General features: G+C 38.8%; 1 long non-coding RNA gene across 1 annotated transcript; it reads right to left on the reverse strand.

Moving 5' to 3' along the window:
* Positions 1–4,535: 4,535 nt before the first annotated feature.
* On the reverse strand, positions 4,536–22,980 carry LOC140529261 (uncharacterized). The gene is made up of 7 exons (XR_011975473.1): positions 22,941–22,980; positions 18,471–18,687; positions 16,614–16,706; positions 15,487–15,579; positions 12,999–13,101; positions 12,421–12,536; positions 4,536–4,900 (listed from the first exon to the last, which is right to left on the reverse strand). It is a non-coding gene; the product is annotated as an uncharacterized lncRNA (long non-coding RNA).
* Between the last annotated feature and the right edge of the window lie 1,393 nt (positions 22,981–24,373).

Here is a 24,373-nt window from a genome sequence, read left to right on the forward strand (position 1 = left end):
TTCTCTAACTGGGTACTCCCCAATACCACATTCAGAGTACTCTTCCCTCATCTCTCTCTTGATAAAATCATCAACTTTTTATGGGTTTAATTATAATTTCTATGCTGATGATTCCTGAACTTATTGATCTGCCTCCAGCTTGAATCACTCTAGTATCTCATTGTCAAAAGCAACAGGGCATTTCTAAATAGATGTTCAATTGGCCTCTCAAACTTATTATGTCCAAAACTGATTATTTTTTCCATTTATACTTCACCCTCCTCCAAACCTCCTCACCTCTATCCCTTACCAGGACTATAGCAGTAGGTTCTTAATTTGTCTCCTTGTGTCTAGTCTCCCTCTCTACAATCCATCCTACAAATATTCTGTCAAAATAACCTTAAAGAATGGGTGTAATTCTAATGTCACTTTCCTACTCAAAAACTCTAATTGGTTCCTCCTTACCTCCTCAATAAGATACAAAGTCCTCAAGATGAAATTTAACACTTTCCCCAATCAGACTCTAACTTGCCTTTTCATGTCATATCACTCAACTTCATGTAGTCTGTATTCCACCCCAATTTGTTTCTCTTCCTAATCAGTTACTGGTTCATCATCCATGTAATATTATGTAACTGAATGGGCCCCAAGGCTCTGCCCTGAGTCCTTTTCTCTTCTCTAGAGGTACTCTTACCTTATGGCCTCATCAGCTCCTATGAATTTTATTATTATTTCTATGCTGATGACTCCCAGATCTATACATCCAGTCTTAGTCTCCCTTCTGAGCTCTAGTCATGTATCTCCAACTGCCTATTGGACAGTTTCAACTGGTCACTTATACATCTCAAATTCAACATGTCTAAAATAGAAGTGATTATTTTCTTCCCTCCCAAACCTGATCCCCACTTTCAAAGTTCCCTATTTCTATTGATAGTACCACCATCTTAATCGCCCACAACCTTAGAAGCATATTTGATTCTGCAGTCTCCCCTCCTCACATTAGCAGTTGTCAAGTCTTGTCCATTCTCCACATTTCTCCCACTGTCCCCTTCTCTCTTACAATTACCACCCTAGTTCAGGCCCTTATCACCTTTCACCTAGATTATTGCAATGGATTAATTGGTTTACCAGTCACATCACTCTCCACTCTAATTCATTCTCCACACAACTGTCAAAATGATTTTCACAAAGTACAAATATGACCATGTCAATAAACTCCAATAACAACCTAACATCCTTGGGATAAAATGCAGCCTTCGTTTTGGCTTTTAAAGTCCCTCCCAAGCTGACCCCATTCGACTTTTCTAGCTCTATCATATTGTACAATAAATAGTCTCCTTCTTCTACTCTACAGGACAATCAAACTGGCTTTCTCACACACAGTTTGAGTCTACCTTGAGTCACGGTTTAGTTTTATGAATGATCTTATAGCTCTTAATGCTTTTGTACAGCCATCCCCCCTGGTTAGAATACGCTACGTCCTCCCTTCCGATTTAGAATTTTTACCTTCTTTTAATATTCAATTTAATCTCTCCCCTTCATCTTACAGATAATAAAACTGAGGGTCATAGAGGTGAGATGACTTACAGAACATGACACAAATAGGAGAGTTGGAATTTGAATCCTTCAAATCCAGGGTTCTTCCACCATACCAGACTAATGTTAATGATAATTAAATAAGCTGATAATGATAGAAGTTGGCCTTCAGCAGAACATGGAAGGACTAGGGCAGGGATGGGGAACATGTAGCCTCAAGGCCACAAGTGGCCCTCTGGTGCTCAAGTGTGACCCTTTGACTGAGTTTGGATTCCATCAAAAGACATCAAAAGTTCCCCATCCCAGGACTATGGTCTGGGTTTATCTTAAACTTTTGAAATCCTCCAGTAGGTCACTTGTATAAAATCAGGAAGACTCAATAGTATTATCAGATAACCCTATGTGTGAATAAAAGACAAATCATTGCAGGATCATAGATTTAAAGATAGAAAGAAGCTTAGAGCTCCCTAGTCTAACTCCTTCATTTTACAGATGAAGAAACCAAGACTCTGAGGAAAGTGACTTGGCTAAGTTCACACAGATGGGAATGGGAGAGCTAGGAATCACTTCAAATGGAATCCCTTGTTCCTTTGACAAATGTGTATGAAACTAGCTAAACAAAAATAGCAATCATACATGAATGAATTACATGAAATATTTCTCTTTTTATTGGCTTAGATCCCTCTATAAAATGGAATAATGGAAGAATAAAACTTCTGATGAAATATATAGGAATATATATATGTGTGTGTATAGACATATATACATATGTATATCAGAATGAAGACTTCTGATCATTTAGAACTTGACTTTGTTAATGACATCAAACAAACTCAGGCGAAAAAATAATTATACCACAGGGAATGACAAGTTAATCAGCAAACATTTATTAAATACCTACTATGTGTCAGGCACTTTATCATGCACTGGGAATATGAAAGTAAAAATGAAACAGTCCTGGGCCTCAAGGAGCTTACATTCTACTGGGAGAAGCAACATGTGAGCATGTAAGCATTGCATCTTATACCAGCTTCCATGGACCAATGAGATAGCTCCCCAGGGGAAGGGGCTATCTATAGAAGCTGCTTGGGGTTTGGTGGAGAGAGAATGAGCTATATTACCTTGGCACAAAGTCCAGGGCACTGGAAGAGAAGAGGAGCATCATGGGAAAGTAGTATAGCTGGCCAAGGCTGAAGAGATTGGAAAACAGAGAAGAAATAGTTTCATGGAATGGAAATCAACTTTTGTCCCCCTGGGGTGACCAATGTCATCCTGCACAGCAAAGAGATAAGACTACAGCAGCCTAATTGCAGGCAGAGCCTACTTGGTAGTGGACTACCCCACTCAGCTTCGATGGACAGGGATATATTCTTTCTCCTTCCCTCTCCTCTCTCTACATCTTGGCAGAAGTGAAAAAATCCCAGCTATGTCCTACTTGGCTACCCACCACTGTTGGTGGCATTTTGTAAGCTTGATTCTCTTTTTATAAATTAGTTCATTCTCATTGTCTCTCTGCACGTCTTTATTTGAGATCAGAATATGAATGGAGGGACTGTCCTGAAGAGTTTTGTATTGCACAAACTGTCTATACCAGAACCGTACAGTATTAGTGTGGAAGGTTAAGATCTCCTTCAGGCAACTGAGTCACGGTTTGGTTTGATGAATGATCCTATAACTCCTAAGCAGAACTGTAAAACCTGAACTTGGCAATGGGAAAATAAGCCATTGAAACATGGTGTTTAAGGGTGTGAGAGCATGTCTCAGAGACTAAACTTTGCCCAAAAGGAAGATTAAGTGAGAAGATTCATACCTGGAGTATGAATAAAATGCTTAGTGTCACATAAACATAGGCAAAATAAATTCAAGGTAATTTTAGCAGAGAGAGGGAGGAACTACCAGCAGGACAGATCATGAAAGACCTCATGTAGGAGATGACATCTGAGTTAATATTTGAAGGGAAAAGATTCTAAGAGCCAGAGGTGAGGAAGGTCATTTTAGGCTTCAGGGACAGCATAAGCAAGTCTGGAGAGGAAAAAAGACAGGAGATGGACAATAACAAGGCTATTTGGTCAGGATGGTAGAGTTTGCCTTTCACTAATGGAGAAGCAATTTCTCAATCCTTTTGGAGTCTAAATGTAACAAGCTGCTCAGGAGAAAGGTCAGATTTATTGGTGAAAACATCAGGAATTCACTCTGCATAACAACACTGCAATGGAAACTATCCACACCAAGTTCATTAGTTTAGCATTTGGTGACATCATTCATCCCTTTGAGCTCAGAATCTTAGGAAATAAAAATGGTTTAAATGTCTCAGGTTCCAAGCAGAACAGACAACAAGCACATACTATGTTTATATGGTTCCTTCTATCTGTGATTATTAAACAGTATAACTGTTCTTTTGTTACTACGCAATGCAAAGTTTTATATTTGCTAAAAGAAATCAGTAATATGTTCATTTACCAGGCATTTAAGAAGTAAATCGACTTAATGCAAGATATACGTGTTAGATTTTCGAGGCATTTTCATTGTTTCTTTTTTGTGCCATGGGTTGGGCTGGTATATAGCGGCCTACCCCTACTTAGCCAGGGAAAGGATGCTGAGTTCTGACTTTCCTTCTCATTTCCCTAGCAAACTTAGGAGAGTCATAGATAATGCCCTTGAGATGTATACTTCAGAGACTACTAAAGTATGTAATTGGTAACTCATATAGACAGCCTTAGATTATGAAGGCTTTATAGATTCTGGGGGTCCTTATCTCAGTCCTACTTGTACTAATGAGTTGAGTCCCAGAGCTAGGTTTCCTATATCTCCTCTTGAGGTTTCTAGGGGTACTGCTGTGTGGTTTCAGGTAGCTCTCCTATACTATCAGATCAGGCAGTGTGTTCTCCCCAGTGTGTTCTCCCCAATATCAATCCTCAGTTATCTTTTCAATATCATCTAACCAGTGCCAGTTAATATCTTCTCAATATCATTAATATGACTGATCAGCACCCCAGTATCAATTAATTAACTAAAATCAATTAGCTTTTACAAAAGGGATATTTATTGAGAAGACAGTAAGAGGAGCAAAAGTGAAAACACAACCCCATGAATTAAGGGCACACTCTCCCCTTTACCATCTTGGTCTTTGGAGAGAGCAGGCTCAAAATTAATGAAGTTGCCTCAGAACATTCATCTCACTAAGGTCATTTTCAAATGTAACCTAACCATTGGACACAGTAGATTGGAATCAATCCATTGTTGGTCTGGATCAAGCATTCATTCTTCAGAGTCTCATTGGCAGCATATTCTTCAATCAAGTCCAATTCCTGGAACTTGTTGGATGTTCTGATCTTTGAAAACTCACAAGGTTGCAGCCTCCTTCATTCTGTCTCCAATACTCCACCTAAATAGCAGGAAAAAAATGCAAAAAAGGCAAAGATACAAAAGCACTATGTTTATGGCCACACATTGGCTTACATGGAGAGACAGACAAATGAGAACAGGAGACTGCTGATATTGTGGCTGCTACTTCTCCCCTCAATGCTTTACAGAAGTTACTGCTTCATTCACTACCCAGTTAATGTTGCTTACATCCATCACACTCAGTTCTGGCTAAGCTGCTAAAAATTATTCATAGAGATACACATGCATGCTTTGCTGTGAACATCGGTACCCTTCCATTTCATGTCACACCAAACTCACAAAGCTTCCCAAAGTGATTTGATAGAAGACAAAGCACAATGCTTTGAAGACATAGGTTCCATCAGCCATTGCCCTGTTACAATCCTATGAATAAGGAGTGTAAATTAGGATAAGTTAGAATACTTTGTTAGTTCCTGGACCTGTAGAGAGTATTTCCTTGGGAAAAGGAAACCCAACCCGGTATCAAGAAGCAGAACTACTTAAATGACCCATGACTGAGAATATTTGTATCACTACATCAATGAAACTGTGACCTACCCCAGATGAACACTATCTTCACATCTCCTCATCCTAAGCAATTCCAATCCATGTCTTTCCATAAATCCTACAGATTTATGTATCCTATGTGCTGGGATGCTGTCCTCTGGTTATTTTTAAGTATAATATGACATAAAACATGTTCACTAAAGGCATGTATATAGGATGAATTTAACAAAGTTTAAATAGAAGATTTGCCTATATGATGAGGCCCTCCAGACACTCCTATTTTTCTCATGATTGTTAGCCAACTGCATTGAGTCCCTGGTACATTAAATCTTCTTAACCACTCAAAAAGGACAGAGTCAGCCATGAACAAAAGACAAACCAAGTGAATGAAAAATACATACTGCTCAGATTACAAAATGCACTTGGATGGGGGCCCCTTTGAATTAGTCCATTTGTATCTATATCTCAGACAGACCTTATAGATACTCAATAAACAGTCAGTTAATAAGCATTTTCCAAGTGCCCACTGTATGTCAGGCAGGGTGCTAAGTGCTGGAGTTACAAAGAAAGGGAAAACACAGTCCCTACTCACAAGGAGCTCGCAAGCTAATGGGGGAGACAACATATAAATAATTATATACCAGCAAGCTAGATACAAGATAAATGGAAAATAATGAACAGAGTGAAGCGAGTAGAATTAAGAGGGATTGGGAAAGAGGTCCTGGGAAAGGGGCTGTTTAGTGGGATTTGAAGGAAGCCAGGGAAGTCAAGAGTCAGAGATGAGGAGAGAAAGCATTCCAGGGATGAGGGACAACCAGTGAAAATGCTCAGTCAAAAACCACCCAAGGAGTCTGTTGTCACTGGATCAAAGATGACAGAATAGCTAAACAGGCTATGGTGTATCAACACAATGGGATGCCATAATGTAATCATACATTGATGAAGTCTTGGCAAGGAGCAGTAGTAAAAAGCTGAGGGACAGAGGAAGCATTATGCAAGTATACAAATCCCATGATTCCTTGTTTCCTTTTCTTTCCTTGCTTTCAAAAGAGGTAGCTCTTCATTCTTTCCATGAATATGGGAGTCGAGAAGAGGAGATGGGACAGAAGGCAGCTGCTGGCGCAGCTTCAGTTGGAAGTGTTGGAGGCAAAGACTGAGGACAAATCTGAGAGAGCTATGTCAGCTGTGCTGCGAGTGGTAGAGACCCAGGGTTGGATGTGAGGCCAATGCTTGGTTTAAAGTAACATTTCATCAAGCCGAGGCAGTAGTATTGGCATGGGCCTGGACAGCTAGTGAGATTGGGCCAACTCCTGACACTTCCCACCTTTCATTTCTCCATTGTTTAGAGTCCACTCTCTTAATAAAAACAAACATTTATAGAACACCTATCATGTGCCAGGTGCTACGCTAAGTACTTTACCAATATTATCTACTTTAATCCTCCCAACAGTCCTGGGAGGTAGGTGCTATTATTTTCTCTGTCTTGCAGTTGAAGAAACTGAGGCAGACAGAGGTTAAGTGATAGCTCAGGGTCATACAGCTAATAAGTGTCTGAGGTCAGACTTGAGCCCAGGTCTTCCTCACTGCAGGACTAGTGCTCTCTATCATACAAGCTAGCTGTTAGTTTCCAAACACAAAGTTCTTTATGCTAATCTTTCCTTTGGAGAAGTTTGGTGTGGGATAAAGTGCAGAAGAGACAGATAATTGGGTGAAGCCCTCTAGAAGAGGAAAGTACTTGCTGCTTGCTGATTGATACTATGTTTTATTTCAATAAACCAAGGATGTATCGCTGTTGCACTTTTTGTTCAGTCTTTCAGTCACGTCTGACTCTTCATGATCCTATGGACCACAGAACTGTCCAAGGGGTTTTCTTGGCAAAGATACTGAAAAGGTTTACCTCTTCAGTGTAATGTAAAGATATAGGGTATATGAGACTGGAGGAAATTTCCCAGAAATGGAGTGGGAGCAAGCCATAATTTTAACATTTCAGAACCATATTCCATTTTCCTTTCTTGCCCTTAGGTTAATAGTGGATTAATACCAGTGCCAAACTGTGTTGGCAATCAATTAACAAGCATTTAATAAACACCTGCTATTATCTACCAGGTATTGTGCTAGGTACTGATGTAAAAAGACAAAAAATGAAACACTTCCTTCTCTATTATAGTTATATAGATGAGAAAACACTAACAAGGAAAGTGAATGCCTCTAGTTTATTAAATAAGTATCATTTAATAAATTGGGATGGGAGCTCAGAGCAATTTGATTAAAGAGAAATTTTTTAGTTTTAATAACTAATGTGGTACTATCAGAATATTTCCCCTGATTTCCTTAGAACATAGTTGTGTATAATAAGGTGATTATAAAAAACAAAATTGCAAAGGAAAAAGTAAAAGGGGGCCATTTTGTAATAAAAATAGGGCTCTCTTTGTGGTGGCCAAGAACTGGAATTTCAGGAATCTCCATCAATTAGGGAGTAGCTCAAGGGGTTGTGATGTATGGTTGTGATGAAATACTACTGGGCTATAAAAAATGATGGGCTCGTTGATCTTAGAAAGACATGGAAAGACTTGCATGAAATGATGAGGAGCAAAGTAAGCAGAATCCAGAGAACACTGTATGCAGTAGCCACAAAATTGTTTTAAGAATGACGTTGAACAGCTAAGTCATTTTGACTATTAGAAATACACAAATTAAAAATAAGGGACACATAGAGATGCTAGGTACTTGCAGAGAAATAACTGGAAGAAGTATATGTAAAATAATCTTATATGTATGTGCATACACACACACACACACACACACACATATATACTTATTTGTGTCTAATGGTAGTGATTTCTAGGATGGGGAAAGGGAGAGGGGAGAAAAAAGGAAAAAGAAGAAATTTACAAGATAACTTTGTTGTATATGTGGAAGGAATAGCAAGTTGAACGTGGTAGATTTTCAGTTTCATGTGCAATCATCTTTTTTTTTACTGTACTGTGTTACAGAAATTCTCGTTTTGTTCCCTGAATTGAAAATACAGTAATTAAAAAAAAACATTAGGATGAGAACAAATAAGGAACATGGGCCAATAACAGGTAGAGAGAGGTGTGACTACTCTCCCTAATGTACATGTGAGTTGATCCCCAAACCCTGCTATCAAGAGATGCAGAATAAATAAAAATAGATATAAGGGAATTAGTAGGGGAGGGCACTTACAGTTGGCATGAATAGAAAAGACTTCATGTTAAAAGTGGTCCTTGAGCTGCATCTTAAAGGAAATAAGAGATTCCCTGAGGCAGAAGTAAGGAGAGAATACGTTCCAGGCATGAAGGATGACTGCTGAAAGAGTACGGCAATGTGAGATGGAAAACTGTATAAGGAACAGAGATATCTGTTTGACTAGACCATAGAGTACAGAGTAATGCATAATGAGGCTGGAATAATGAGGTTTGGGGCCAGGTTGTTAAGGGATTTAAAAACCTAACAGTTTATATTTGATCCCAGGAAAAATAGGTAGACAGTAGAGCAGGAATTCTTAACCTGGGAGTTTTCAGGGAGGTCATGAATTTGTGGAGTAAAAAACTACAACTGTATTTTCACTAGCCTTTAACTGAAATTTAGCATTTCCTTCGATTATCAATTTTTTTAAAATTCTGATAAAGAATCCATAGATTTTACCAGACTCTCATGACACAAAAAAAGAAGTCCTACACTAGAGTTTATTGACTAGAGAGGTGACATTGTTGGAACTGAATCTGAATTTATTGGTTGTGTAGAGGATGGATTTTCGTATGAGGAGACTTGAGGCAGGATACCAATTAGAAGGCCACTGCAGAATCTAAATAGGAGGTGGTGAGGCCCTGATCTAAGGTGGTTGCTTTATGAGTACAGAGAAGAGATTGGATGGGAGAGGTGTTGTGAAGGTAGAAAGGCAAGACTGGCAACTGACTGGCTATGCACAGGAGGGAGAGATGGATAGTCAGAAGTTTTTTGATCACTGCAGGGTGTTAAAGGAGAGGCCAACCAAGAATCTGTAAGCTGAGCCATACTGCACCTAATCTACATGTGAGGGTGGTCGACCTCAAATCCTGCTGCAAATATATGCAGAATAACATAAATATATATATATATACATATATAAGTACTATACAAATAGAAATAAATACCATATAGCATAGCATATATAGTAAAAAAAACCTCCATACTTACCCATGTAATATTTTATTATATATACTATATATGTATAGCATATAACATTTTTACTGTATGTAATATTTTTACTATATATACATACATAATATACATATAATATCTATAGTATACACCCACATACATGCACACATATGTCAGTGGGGGAAAGGGGAGAAAGGTACTTTCAGTAGGAGGAATCAAGAGAGGCTTCTTATAAAAGCTGGTGCTTGAGCTAATTTCCATAAGGGAAATTAGAAATTCTGTGAGGAAGAGATGTCTATGCAGAAGCCCTTTAATCCCGGTGAGGTGTTAGAGGAGAAGCCAACTAAGACTTTGTAGGCTGAGAACCCTCTGGTGACCAACACTGTGCCTAATCTCCCCTTGAATATAGTTGACCCCTAAACCTTGCTATAAATATATGCAGGTAGCATAAATATATATGCTAAAAATAGTATTAAATACTATGTAGTATAGTTTCTGATGGGGTTCAGACTCTGGGAGCCTCCTTGAGCTCCCCTTGAATCTTCCCACTTAATCTGGCCTTTCTTACTCAAATCTAATCTTCCCATCTGTTCCGGCAGTCTCAGGAAGCCCATGGGTTTTTCATTATCATTTCAGGTCTCCGTTGCACCCTCCACCCTTGAACTCATCAAAACCCCATTCCCCAGGCTGCTGACCACTCCCAGCAAGATCTGTATCCATCCACAGACTGCCCCTCTCTAGGTCTCTGGATTGCCCCACCTGCTTCCCACCCAAACCCTCCCTAGTCTGATATCTCCTGATAGCCTCCAGCTGTTTCCAGCCTTTGACTCTCCTTGGATTTCTCCTCAGGACCCTTCCTAAACCCCTCCTCCCATCACCCTGGACTACCAGACCCCCTCCCCCCCGCCAGATTCCTCCTATACTCTTTTCTGTATTTAAGTTCCATCTTGCCTCCATGAGGGCGCTCAGATCCAATCCAGCTCAGACTCTGTCTAGCTGGGATTCTATCCGGCCCGCTTGTGAATACAAGCGTTACAAATGCTTAGGCTCCTTAAGAGGCAACCCAATTAGGCAAATCCTTAATAAACTTTGTTTTCTTTGGCTTTAAGAAGGCTTGAGTCAAATTCATTCAAGCACAACCTGGACTGTCGGTATTTTGGGGTCCCCATCACCCCTCAACCTCATCAGTTTATATAGTAAAAAATACTCCATATTTACAAATACATATGTAATATTTTTTCTGCATGTACATATAATACACACATATATTACACACACATATATGTTTATATATACATATACATATACACACATATTAGTGGGAGAAAGGTACTTACAGTTGGGGAATCAGATGTTTCATGTAAAAGCTGGTACTTGAGCTATGTCATGAGGGAAATTAGGAATTCTATGAGGAAAAAGTTGTGGGGAGAGAGGGAGAATACATTCCGGGCACGGGAAGATCATGAATGCAGCCTTTATGGAAGCCCACACACATTTGATTCATACTAACAAAGCCAATTGGCTGGTGACCTGCATCTCGCCATCTAGTGTATAATAGAAAGATTACACCCATTTGCTAGTTAATTAATAAATGAGTTTTAAGGGATGCTTTTCTTTTCTATGGGAAATTGGATGCTTTTCATCTCTCTGTCAAGAAACCTCATATGGCCCCATAGAGGACAAGGGTTGGACATGACTGAAACAGCTGAACAACGGTAAACTAGTTAGGGAGGAAAAGGTGTTGTGTAGAGGTATAAGTTCCCTACTTAGGAGGCTTCTCTACCCAGATAATCTCCTTCACTTTGTAGTCTTGATGTTATAGCTGCTATACATTTCCACCAAGGTAAAATGAACCAGCAATGCTTGATCACTTGTCCCCAGTTGCCTGAATCATGTATTGTTTACTCAACTGAAGTTGAGGCCTGGTTTAATGCTGCCTTTGTTGTTGTCCACCATGGTCTCATAGCCACCCATTAGCATTCTTAATTTAGTTTCTTCAAACATAACAAGTGAGCCATTTAGTTCAAAAGAACATTATCTCTGAGATGGAGCAAGATTTCATGGGCCTTTTTCATGGAGAGCCTATTTGTTAAGTAATTTGCCAGCACATCCTTGTATTGTTCCATGAACACTGACTGACATGCCCAGGTCAGGTAACCAACAAAATGGAGGACTACATATTTTCTCTGATCCTTCCAACCTTTTCAAAACAGGAATTAGATGCCAAAGGTGAAGCAAATTCAACTCTCTCCATCATCTAGGATATCAGGAACCCAAAAGTAGTTAAAAAGAAACCTCAAGAACTAAAGCTTGCCTTGACTTGAGCTCACTCAGCACCCTTTCCTCCACCACCCACTATATTACCAGCATCAAGGCTATGCTAGCCAACTCAAGTACCCAACACACTGTCGGGCAACAAAACTCAATCCCATACCCTGATTCCTCCCTCCCTCTTTCCAGTGCCATGGAAAGGCTTCAGACTTCAAAAATTTGCTGGAACCTCAATGGCCAGAGCAGTGGTAGCATCCTGTGCAGCAAAAGGGAAAGGAACAGGATACATTTGCAAGGTTTTAAGTAGAACTCGGTCCTTCCTTCCTTTCACAAAACCTTAAACTCAGTCACTCTGAAGCTCATACATTGAACTACAATAGGTCCCTGCCCAAGCTACACTTAATGGCTGTATTTTGGGCCCTCCTGGATTACAGTAAATGTCAATGATAATTGTTTCTCTTTGGAATAGCAACCCTGAGGGTCTTCCCCTTTCACCTTAATTTTTCTTCTTTTTCTTTCTAATTAAAGGGACCATCCCTTGACTCATTTCTTTAAGATAATTATTCACTGAGTAGCTCTTACCTCATTCAAGTGAGAATCTGAAAAGGCCTTAGCCTAAAATGGCCAGGGTCTCCCATTACATCCTGGGCCATCTCTAGTTGTCCTGATGAACATCTGCCCACTGGACCCAGATGGCTCTGGAGGAGAAAATGAGGCTGGTGAACTTGCTCAACCCTCCCTCACTCAAATGAAAGTTAGCTACAAGTCATGTCATCATCTCCCTGATGTCATGGTCCTCTTCAAAAATGAAGGACAAACCCAACCAACAACAAATTTGTCCAGGGTACAGAAACAAGTGCCATCTAGAGGCTCTCTCCTCCCTTCCTCAGGTCCAGATAAAAGATCAAGGGTGGAGAGGAGCAGGCTTAGAGGACAGGACAGTAGTGAGGCCCTCAGAGCAAGAAAAACAGTAATTGTGTGGCTCTGATCCCAGGAAGACAGCAGGGACTCAGATCTAGCCTGCAGCCCATGATGGAAGCCTGCAGTGGAATAATCAGGGCAGAAGTCCCAGAGCAAGGAGAAACCTGAAGAACCTCCCAATGTCCTAATAGCCTAGAAGCAGTCTACGGAAACTGTCAACCAGGGACAAGTCAACGGACCCAAAACTGGTTCAGGAACTTGTAAAGCTCAGACTAGTGAGCAGACTTCATCCACGATCACATCTCTTTGGAAATGCTGAAAGCCTGCAAATTCCAGATTGATCTGTGAAAGTAACAGGGCAAAAGAACACAGAAGCTTAGGCCATACTTTCTCTCCATACATAGTACACTGAGTCTAGAACTAATATAAAGTCAAAAATCAAGAAGTAGGCTGGAATAGTGTGCAAACAAAAAAAAAAAGAATCCTACCATAAACAGCCATTATGGTAACAGGAAAACTCCAGATCCAAACCCAGAATATAATGATTCAAAAACATCTACCGTCAAAGCCTCAAAGAAATTTGCATCTTAGACACTGTAACCAGAATTCTTGGAAGTATTAAAGCAAAAGTTAAAAAAAAAAAAAGCCAAAAAGTGATTTAATAAAAAAAATTAGAAGAGGAGGAAGAAATGGGAAAAGAAATGAGAGCTATGGAAAAAAAATATAAAGAGATAATTAACATCTTGGAAAGAGAGGTATAAATAACTTCTTGAAAAAAAAATATATATATGTGTGTGTGTGCATAAATATATATATATATATAAACCAAAATCCAACAATGTTGTTTACAAGAAACATACTTGAAACAGAAAGATACACACAGTTAAAATAATAGAATGGAGCAAAATCTACTAAGCTTCAGCTAAGGTAATAAAGGAGTAGCAATCATCTCAAGCAAGTCAACAGCAAAAATAGATCTGAATAAAAGAGATAAATGGGAAAATTCTATTTTGCTAAAAAAAAAAAAAAGTACAATGAATTAATACCAGTACTAAAGACATATGCACCAAAAGCATAGGATCTAAATTCTTAAGGAAAAAGTTAAATGAGTTGTAGGAAGGAAAAGAGAGTAAAACTATAATAGTGCGGGACAGTAACTTACCTCTCATACTTAAGATAAAAATAAACAAAAAAGAAATGGACATGAGTAGAATTTTAGAAAAGTTAGAACGATGAATAGGCATAGAAAAGAATATACTAATTTCTTAGCTATGGCACTTTCACAAAATTGACCATATATTACAGCAAAGAGAAAAAGACTGACAAATTCAGAAAAGCAGAAATACTAAATGTATCTTTTACAGTCCATAACATTAATTAAAAGTATATCCAATAAAGGCATTTTGAAGCAAAAAACAAATTTAAAATTAATTGGAAACTAAATAATTTAATCTTAAAGAACTGGTAGGCCAAAAATAAATCATAGAAATAATCAATAACTTCATAAAGTCCCTGACAATAAGGAAACAAGATACCAAAATTTGGGGAATGTAGACAAAGCAGTATTTATGGGAAAATTCGTATTTCTAGTTGCTCTCATCAATAACAAAAAAAGAATGAGTAGATCAATAAATTGGTGGTGCATTGTTTTTAAAAAAGCAAGACCAAAAAAATTGAAAACCTTCAATTAAATACCAAAATAGAAATCTTGAAAATCAAAGGAGAGATTAATGGCATTGAAAAAAATCCATTAAGTTGATTTTTTAAAAAAGAGTGAATTCATTGAAGAAAAAGATAAAAATAAAAGTCATTGCTTAACTTGATTTTTTTTAAAAAAGGAAGAAGAAAAATAAATTACAAGTATTAAAAGTGAAAAAAAATAATTCACAACCAATGAAGAAATAAAAGAACTCATTAGGAGCTATTTTGCCCAACTGTACACCAATAAAATTGACCATCTACAATGGATAAATATTTCTGAAAATTTAAATTGTTCAGATTAACAGAACAGAAAATAAGAGTATTTGAATAACTTTAGACTGGAAAAAGCAATTGAACAAGCCATAAATAAACTCTCAAAGGGAAAAAAAAATAGGGACTAAATAAATTTACAAGTTAATTCTATCAAACATTTAAATTAATGAGAGATTCCTTTTTAAATAACTACAGACAATATAAAATATTGGGAGTCTACCTGTCAAAACATACACAGGATTCCATTAGTTCAAATAATACATAAACTGTTTGGAAAAAATAAAAATAAAAAATAAAGGTGCTACTGACTTCTTTCTATGATGCAAATGTGGTCCCGATAACAAACCTAGGGGAGTCAAAATAGAGGAAAAAAATATATAGCCCAATAGCACTAATGAAAATTGAGGCAAAAATCTGAATAAAATATTAGGAAGAAGACTACTACATATTACAATCTATCACAAGATTATATATACTATGACCAGGCTGAATTTTATACCAAGAACAATATTAGGAAAATTATAACTGTATTTGGTCATATTAATAACAAAAAAACCCAAAATCATATGATTATATCAATAGATGCAGAAAAAGCTTAATAATAGCTAGCATTTATATAGACTTTATTATGTGCCAAGCTATATAAGTGCTTCATAAATGTTATCTCATTTGATTCTCACAACCCTGGGGGATAGATACTATTATCTCCACTTTACAATGGAAGAAACTAAACATATGGAACATATGACTTGCCCAAGGCCACATGGCTATGAAGTGTCTGAAGTATGATTCAGCACTCTATCCACTGCTTTTGTGAAGATGTAACATTCATTTCAGTTGAGAACACTAGAAAAGAAAGGAATAAGAAGAGCTTTCCTTAAAATCTTAAGTTATATCTATCTAAAACTATGAGATAGAACTATCTTTAATGGGTCTAAGTCAGAAGCCTTTCTAATAAGATCAGTGGTAAAGCAAAGATGTCCACTATCAAATTACTGTTCAATAGAAATATTAGGCATACAAGGAGACAAAAAACAGCAGCTGGAGGAATAAACATAAACAAAGAGGAAATAAAGTTCTTATTTCTTGCAAATAATATTTCGGTTTACTTAGAGAATCCTAGAGAGATAATTTTAAAAGTAACTGAAACCATTAACAGCTTAATCAAAGTTGCAGGATATAAAATCAACCCTCACAAATCATCAGTATTTCTGTATATTTCCAAAAAATCCAGCACAAAGAGATATAAAGAGAGATTCCATTTTAAACAACTAAAGATAATATAAAATACTTGGGAGTCTACCTGTCGAGACATACATAGGACACAATTTATGGACACAATTGCAAAATACCATTTACACAAAACCAGATCTTAACAGCGATTTGTTTCTCTTTCTTTCTCAACTGAGAGATATAGAAGACTATTTCTTCATTGTGATCTTCAGTTAGTTGCTGCAGACACCAGGTAATCACTGCCATTGCTATTCCCACTTCTTTCCAGATCTACAGTTAAACTACTCATGGACTAGTTCTGGCCCCACAGATGACCTTTAGGAGCCATAGGTTCAGATGTGTTAAGGGGAACAATAAATTTGAGAAGTTCCACTGTACTGCAATTTCCTATGATGTAGTTCCTAATGTAGATTTTCTAAATACCTACAGAAACTAGATTCATGCTGCCAATGTGAACACGTGGCCTCTCATTTTGTTTCATATTGTCTCCCATGGTGTGCTTTGTTATCATTCAGTCATTTACCAGTCATGTCCAACCCTTCATGAGTTCATTTCACAGACTGAAGAACTAAGGTAAACAGGGTTAAGTTACTTGCCCAGGGTCTTCCTGGCTTCAGGATCAGCACTTTATCCACTGTGCCACCTACCTGATCCCATGGTAAACAAACTTCATCAGAGAATTCTCTGCCTTCTGCCTCCCCAAATTCAACTGTAATGAGCAAAGGGCCCGATTTTAGTAGCTACAAAAGCACAAGAAAGAAAAGATTAAATTTAAATTTATCATAATAAAATAAGGGCCTTCACAGAGCCTCCTTGCATAGCCATAGTTAGGTGGGACAGGGAGGGATAGGGACTATGCCTGTGATTTTACTGTGAGGAAAACTCCCCCTACCAATGCAGCTCTGCATCTTTTAGGCAATTTATAGTTTTAGAGAGTTGTCGAGAGAAGAGTTATCAAATAGTATTTGAACTTCTGGGAGCCAAGATGGTGGAGTGATCTGTAAGTGCTATATCCCCTCTCCTCTTGTTGACCTTGAAAAACCTAGAGAATATTTCCCCAGGAAAAATCCTGGAATAGTGGGATCAGCCAAAAGAGTAAACAGTCTCTTAGCTCGAGAGGCCAGGAAAATTGCAAATGGGGGTCCCTCTTGCTGTGGCTGAAGGGGACCAGTACAAGACTGGAGCTGTCCCAGACAGCCCCACCTCAGCCAACCAGGAGGAGATCTTGAGTCCCAGAGAGGTGGCACCTGTAAGCACCAACACCAAGACCCCAGCCATGTCTTAGCACAGCCAGGGGAATTGGGAAGACACTAGCACAGATGGGGTTCACTAACCACTGTACCTGCCTGTGCTGTAGCTCAGGAGAGGAGACCTCCTGTGGCCAGACCACCCCTCCCCCACACCTCATGCAATGAGTTCCAAGGTAACTCCAGGGAAATTCTGAAAAACTTCCCCTGGCCTCTGCTCTGGCACATCAGCCAGCTCAGCACCAGGTAAGCTGCAGTACTCTAACTTCTAGCTGAAAGACCCAAAGGCCACAATACACAAAGCCTCAAGTTCAAAGCACAAGAACCATGAGACAGAGACCCCTATACCCCAAAAACAGAGATCCACTTTAAAGTCAGAAAATGACAGTTATCATTAGCAGGAAGCAAACTAGAAAAGAGAAGACCATAGAATCTTACTGATGAGGGCTGGAAGGCAGGAGCTGAGACTCCCACAAAGACCAGAGTATCAGGGGCAGGTCCCCTGGAATGAATCTGAGGACTCAAGCATTTTTGAGGTCAAGGTAAAACTTTATTGTACTTTTCAGTGGGCAAGAGTTATTAAGGAAACTGCAATCTTAGGAAGGTACTGGTAAAGTTTATATAGGATATTCTATAGGATACATGTACAAAATATGCTAACTAGGTGTTTTGGGGTAAGATTAGGGAATGGTTAAGGGGTGGCTGATTCTTAAAGGAACATGCACTTTGGGTATATATTGTGCAGGTATTTTACCTAAAATTCATCAGGAAATAGCCCAAGGGAGGGTCACATGGAAGTGTGGATTTAGGCCTGAAATGTTACTAAGTCAACTAGCTGTCAGTGCTAGCTAAGAAATACCAGGCTGCTCTCCTCCATGTCTTGTTAGACAAGAGAAATGTAAGGGAGTATATGTATGTCTCAGTCTAGGATACATATGATGTCAGTGAGGAGTAAATGTCATTATGACCCAGTATATAGTACAGTTCACCCAGTACAGCTGGTTCAGAGTAATAAGCTCTGTAGGTGCGGCTGGCTGCTGTATCAGGAAGGAATAAAACAGTTGCTGGGACAGGTTATCCTTGGCCTGGGGAGAAACTGCCTGGGATTGTGTTTTGAGACTAGGGAGAAATGTGATTTTTAAAGAGAAATGTGATTTTAGAATTGGAGCCCAAGCACATGCACCCAAGCACCCCATCATTCCCCCCTTAAACAGATGGGACCCAAATATTTTTGGGGGTAAGGGATGAAGGTCTCACCTTCTGAAACTGCTTAATGCTGAGAGAGGACGTAGAGCTGTTCCTGCCTCACAGGAGTCTGCCATTCAAGGGGCTGGGCCTGTAGCCAGTGTGATGCTGGGTCCAGGGGTAATGAGTCATGTTTTTGGACGGCAGTTGGTACTCAGCCTGAGCTGTCATCTGCAAGTGAAGAGTACTGAGCCTAGAAGACTCAAATCTGGCCAAGAGATTAAACAAACTAGAACCAAAAAGGAGTAGGAAGAAAATGACTACAAGTGGAATGGGCATGAGAATATTATCAAACTTTCTCACACCTTTTCAATATACTTAATAACCATCCATAGATAGGAGGGACTTGAATGACCCCCAACCTTCTTTTCTGCTTTCCGTATTTTCAATGAAGCCTTTATTTATTTTTCCAAATCTTTGAACTTTACTTTTTGAACATCACTCAGACTGTTTCATTCTGCTTTATATTTCTATCATAGACAAAATAACTCGCAAGTTATTACTCTTCACTAACTTAACAGTACTGTCTTAAACAAAAGAGGTTTCTAACTTGAACCTCACAACTGAATAGATGTACATCCTTGTTTCATGAACTTGTTTATCCTTCTCTAATTATATTCACTCTGAAAGAGAAACTTTAGAAATTAAGTGGGGGTTTTTTTACATATGAGAAGTTCAAACACTAATTTTAACTCTTGCTTAAGCCATGGGATGACTACAACTTCAGATCAAAACAGCAAAATCTCTTCTGCTTTATAGATCATTACATATTAATTTACCAATACATTATCTTGCAAATGAAAATTTAGTAAGCCTTATAAGAGAGATTTTTTAAAAAAACATTTCCTCTAAAAATATTTCCTTTTTTTATTTTGTTTTCAACATTCATTTCCACAAAATTTTGAGTTCCAAATTTTCTCCCCATCTCTCCCTTCCCCCAGCCCCAAAACACTAAGCATTCTGATCACTTCTTCCCCCAATCTGCCCTCCCTTCTAACATCCCTTGCTTCCTTTATCCCTATCTTTTCTTTTGTCCTGTAGGGCAAGATAAATGTGTAGTTTTGCAAGTGACTTTCATAATAGTCTTGTCTATTTTTAATATAGAAATATAGACTAACTAAATTTCCCTCCATCATATCCTGCCCCCCATTTCTTCTATTCTCTCTTTTGAACTTGTCGCTCCCCATAAGTGTTTACTTCTAATTGCTCCCTTCTTCCACTTGCCTTCCCTTCCATCATCCCTCCCCACCCTGTTTATTCCCTTCTCCCCTACTTTTCTGTAGTGTAAGATAGGTTTTCATACCAAATTGAGTGTGCATGTTACTCCTTCCTTGAGCCAAATGTGATGAGAGTAAGTTTCACTTTTTCCCTCTTACCTCCCCCCTTTTCCCCTCCATTGAAAAAGCTTTTTTTTGCCTCTTTTATGAGAGATAATTTGCCTCATTCCATTTCTCTCTTTCTCCTCCCAGTATATTCCTCTCTCACCCCTTAATTTTATTTTTTTGGATATGATCCCTACCTATTCAACTCACCCTATGCTCTGTCTCTCCCTCCCTCTATGTGTGTGTGTGTGTGTGTGTGTGTGTGTGTGTGTGTGTGTGTATGTGTATATAATCCCACCAACTACCCAGATACTGAGAAAAGTTTCAAGAGTTACAAATGTTATCTTTCCCTGTAGGAATGTAAACAGTTCAACTTTAGTAAGTCCCTTGGGATTTCTATTTTCTGTTTACCTTTTCATGCTTCTCTTGATTCTTGTATTTGAAAGTCAAATTTTCTTTTTGGCTCTGGTCTTTTCATCAAGGATGCTTGAAAATCCTCTATTTCATTGAAAGACCATTTTTTCCTCTGAAGTACTATACTAAATTTTGCTGGGTAGATAATTCTTGGTTTTAATCCTAGTTCCTTTGACTTCTGGAATATCATATTCCATACCCTGCTATCCCTTAATGTAGAAGATGCTAGATCTTGTGTTATCCTGATTGTATTTCCACAATACTCAAATTGTTTCTTTCTAGCTGCTTGCAACATTTTCTCCTTGACCAGGGAACTCTGAAATTTGGCTACAGTGTTCCTAGGAGTTATTCTTTTTGGATCTCTTTCAGAGGGTGATCAGTGGATTCTTTCAATATTTATTTTGCCCTCTGGTTCTAGAATATCAAGGCAGTTTTCCTTGATAATTTCATGAAAGATGATGTCTAGGCTCTTTTTGATCATGGCTTTCAGGGAGTCCCATAATTTTTAAATTGTCTCTCCTGGATCTCTCCCACCTCTGCCGTGGCTGCCTGGGGCTGGGGCTGGGGCTAGGGAAGGACCCTGCTCCCTTCTCAGACAGCTGTAAAAGCCCTCTCACTGACCTTTGGCTCCTGTGGGTTGAGGCATCTGCAAACCTCTGCTGCTGCTGGAGATTTCCACTCCCAAGGCCTGCTCCAGGCCCGCTCTTCCCAGTGCTGCATGGCCAAGGCTGGGCTGTGCCCCACTCCCCATCTGGTGTGATAGACTTTTCCCATTGGCCTTCCAGGTCACCCTAGGCTGGAAATCTCCTTCACTCTATCATTCTGTGGCTTCTGCTGCTCTAGAATTTGTTGAGAGTCATTCTTTACAGGTATCTTATGGGTTGTGGGGGAAGAGCTAGCGTACGTGCGTCTTTCTACTCTGCCATCTTGGCTCCATCCTCCTTTTCTTTTAAAACAGTTTAAAATTTATCCTGATGTTAAGAGAGTGACTAAACTTTTATAAAGAAAATTAGTTGAAAACTTTTAAAATGATGGCTCTCTTTTTACCTTAAAGCAAAAATAAACTTTTAAAATTTAAATTCACAAAAACTTTGTTGGTATAAAATGTCCTTAAGTAATATGAATTCCCAAAGTATCATATCAAACTAAATTCTTAGTTATTGCAGAATTCCTAGATATCACAACATGCTTTAGTAAAAAGGTGTTGTAATGGAATCTCACATTGGTAACAGTAAGAGACTGATCACAGAAAAAATACTACTGCTTTTAAAATCCTTTTAAACAGTGGGAACAACTTCACTTGAGGCTTAAGCAGTTTACATAAATTTCTGCACATGTTCTAATTCTCAATAAAAATAGTATTTGATTTCCCAGTTAGATTACACAAAAGGGCTCACATGCTTACTGACTACTTGCTATTGATCATAGATATTTGCTATAGAAGGAAAAAAGCAGACATACCAAAAAAAAGACATACCAGAAAAAAGTGATATACCGAGTATGACAGGATAAAAACATCCTTGACTCTGAATTCAGATAAGGGTGAAATTCTTCAATAATGCAATATCTGCTTCATAGCCAGACTCAGTAATAGTAGGGTGGGAGGCAGGGAGGGGGAGGAACATTCCTTCTAAAAGAACACAATGAGGAAACTGAGCTAGGGGGATCCCATTCTAAATTGAGGCTACAATTGCCCCCTTGGCCTTTCCTTTCTAGATGCAAGCTTCAACCTGTTAACAGTACAGGATCACATTCCCTCTAAGCAGCTAGTGGCATTTCTCTCAGATACTGATTTAATGCAGACAACTGTACCCAAATTCAAACTGAAAAGAAAAATAGTTATGGTCCCAATTGCCTTTTACCTTAAACAGCAAGTCTCACTAATCGCAGCTTAGAGTCAGATACAGTTATTTCTATGCTCATAGAGTTGTAATAAGTAATAAAGATTTACCAGAGCTCACATACATAAGGGATTCCATTTAAGATCTTTCCTTCTCATTTTAAAACTTGTCCTGATGTAGAAGTCAATTGTTAAAAAAATTTTTTCTAGCTATTACAACTTCTCAGCAAGTGATATTCATTGTTTAGGAACTACATAACCCAAACAAGTTCCTTTCCTGGGGCTGATAATCTTGCCTACACAGATGGTTTCCAGGAGCCTTAGCAATTTTACAAAATAAGGGAAATCGGCATGGACCCCAGGGAGTGGGGTTGATGTGCTCCTGCCTGCCAACATACAAGAGGACTGTTCTGAATGGGCAGAAACAATCCATATAAAGTTATCACTCAATTCCCTCCTTTCCGTACACAATAATCAATCAAAAATTTTAAGGTTTTAGCACTAAAACAGTAATTCCAAATAACTTAGTTAACAATGTTACAACTTTCATAAGTGATAGGCAATTGTTTTACTTATAACCTCCTTAACAGGCAAAGAAGAAAATACCTGATTTTCTAAATGACAGTTATAAAACATTATAAGACAGGGTTACAAAAGCTAATAAAGTAACATCACTGATTTTGCACAATTTTTCCAACATCTTTTAGTTTCAACAAAATTCGGATTAAAAATCACTTTGTCTAATACCATTTCTGGATTTACAGTGGTCATTCAATTTTTACAATATAAGAGAATTTTACTACATTTTAGAAATACAATAGTAACACAAACAATAAATTTTAGATGACATACATTGCATTTTCAAACCAACACATGTAAAAATTATTAATAGAAGACTGGGCTTACCAAATGTAGAGGCTGGTTGGCCTGTGATCTTGTACTGCCCTGGCCCATCCCTTACTTTCCCCACAGTTGCAGAGTCTGGTTATGGGGGAGTCAGGGATTTGGGAAGGGGGAGAAAGAGGGAATAAAGACCAGGGAGGGCTGGGAGGAGTGGAGTTCAGCATCTGAATTCAATGTCTGAGAGCCATTGAGGAGGAGGATTTGGTGGAGGAGGAGGATCCTTGAAGAATCTATGAGCTTACTGATAAGGGTTGCTCAGCTTTGGGAAACTTGGAGCAGAAGCTCCAGGCTCTAGTTGTATAGGAGCAAAGACTGAGGGGGGTTGAGAGGAGAGGTGCCTCTGCTTGCATAGAGGGGTGGGCTGTTGTCAGTGGAGCCCTGATACAGCTGCTATGCCTCCCCCCTCCTTCCTTTTGCCAAGTGGGGGAGGCTAAATCAAATTCCCTACTGTTCTTTAGCACTCTTTTCCCTTGATCTGATCTGGGATGAGAGGAATTAACAGAATCTACTAAAATGTTTTTAGCTGTCCTAACTATTCACTGCAGCCCTAGCTTGGTGGTCAGAGTCAAGGAGAAAGATCTTAATGGTTCTAACTTTTACTCAAGTAAACTTCACTTCTGCGTCCACTCCTTAAAAACTTCTTTGAAAGAGAGGGCTATGAATCTTCCAGTCAAAGTGAGGAAGACTCTGGGAAGAGATCCAGTGGTGCCCAGTCCCCTCCTCTCTACTGGAGAGTTCAAAACTTTATCTGAGGTGTCTCTTTTTCAGATTTATGTATTTTCCAAATTTGCCTTAATGCCAGATAGTATAATAAATTCTGACCAATCTTAAACATCAAATTAGGAACAAAACATTTCACTTAAAATATGACCAGAATGCATTTGCCTTTTGATTGTTTCCCATTAGACAAAAACTTTTCTCTTTTAGGTGAGGCATAAAATGATTAAGTGCTAGTCAATCTGCCTCTCTGATAAGAGGGGTCAAAGTTTTCCTGATTTCTTTCTTGTCTTTCCACCTCCAAAACCTGAGTGGGGGGGGGGGGGGGTCCATCCTTTCACCTATGAACCTTAGAGACATGTATGGAGGGGAAAGGGGTACCAACAGGGTACCTGTAGTTCACACTTTTGCTTCATAACACCCCAAGAGGGAGTAAACCTTCACACATCCTTTGTCTTGAGGGAATTGTGCCAGAGCCTGTCAAAGGCTCCACCTGAACCCCAGTAACCCTTCCTACGTGCTTAAGGGGTAAGCCTCAACTATAGGGTTAGAAGAGGGAGAGGGTTTAGGAAGCTTAAGGGAAAGGGAAAGTGGGGGGAAGCTGTATCAGGAAAAGAGATAACAGTTGTTGTTGGGGCAGGCTGTGTCCTTGAGCTAGGGAGAAACTGCCTGGGACAGTGTTTTGAGGTTAGTAAGAAATGCAATTTTTAAAAAGAAAT

Source organism: Notamacropus eugenii, chromosome 2 (assembly GCF_028372415.1).
Source record: "Notamacropus eugenii isolate mMacEug1 chromosome 2, mMacEug1.pri_v2, whole genome shotgun sequence".
Classification (NCBI taxonomy): Eukaryota; Metazoa; Chordata; class Mammalia; order Diprotodontia; family Macropodidae; genus Notamacropus; species Notamacropus eugenii.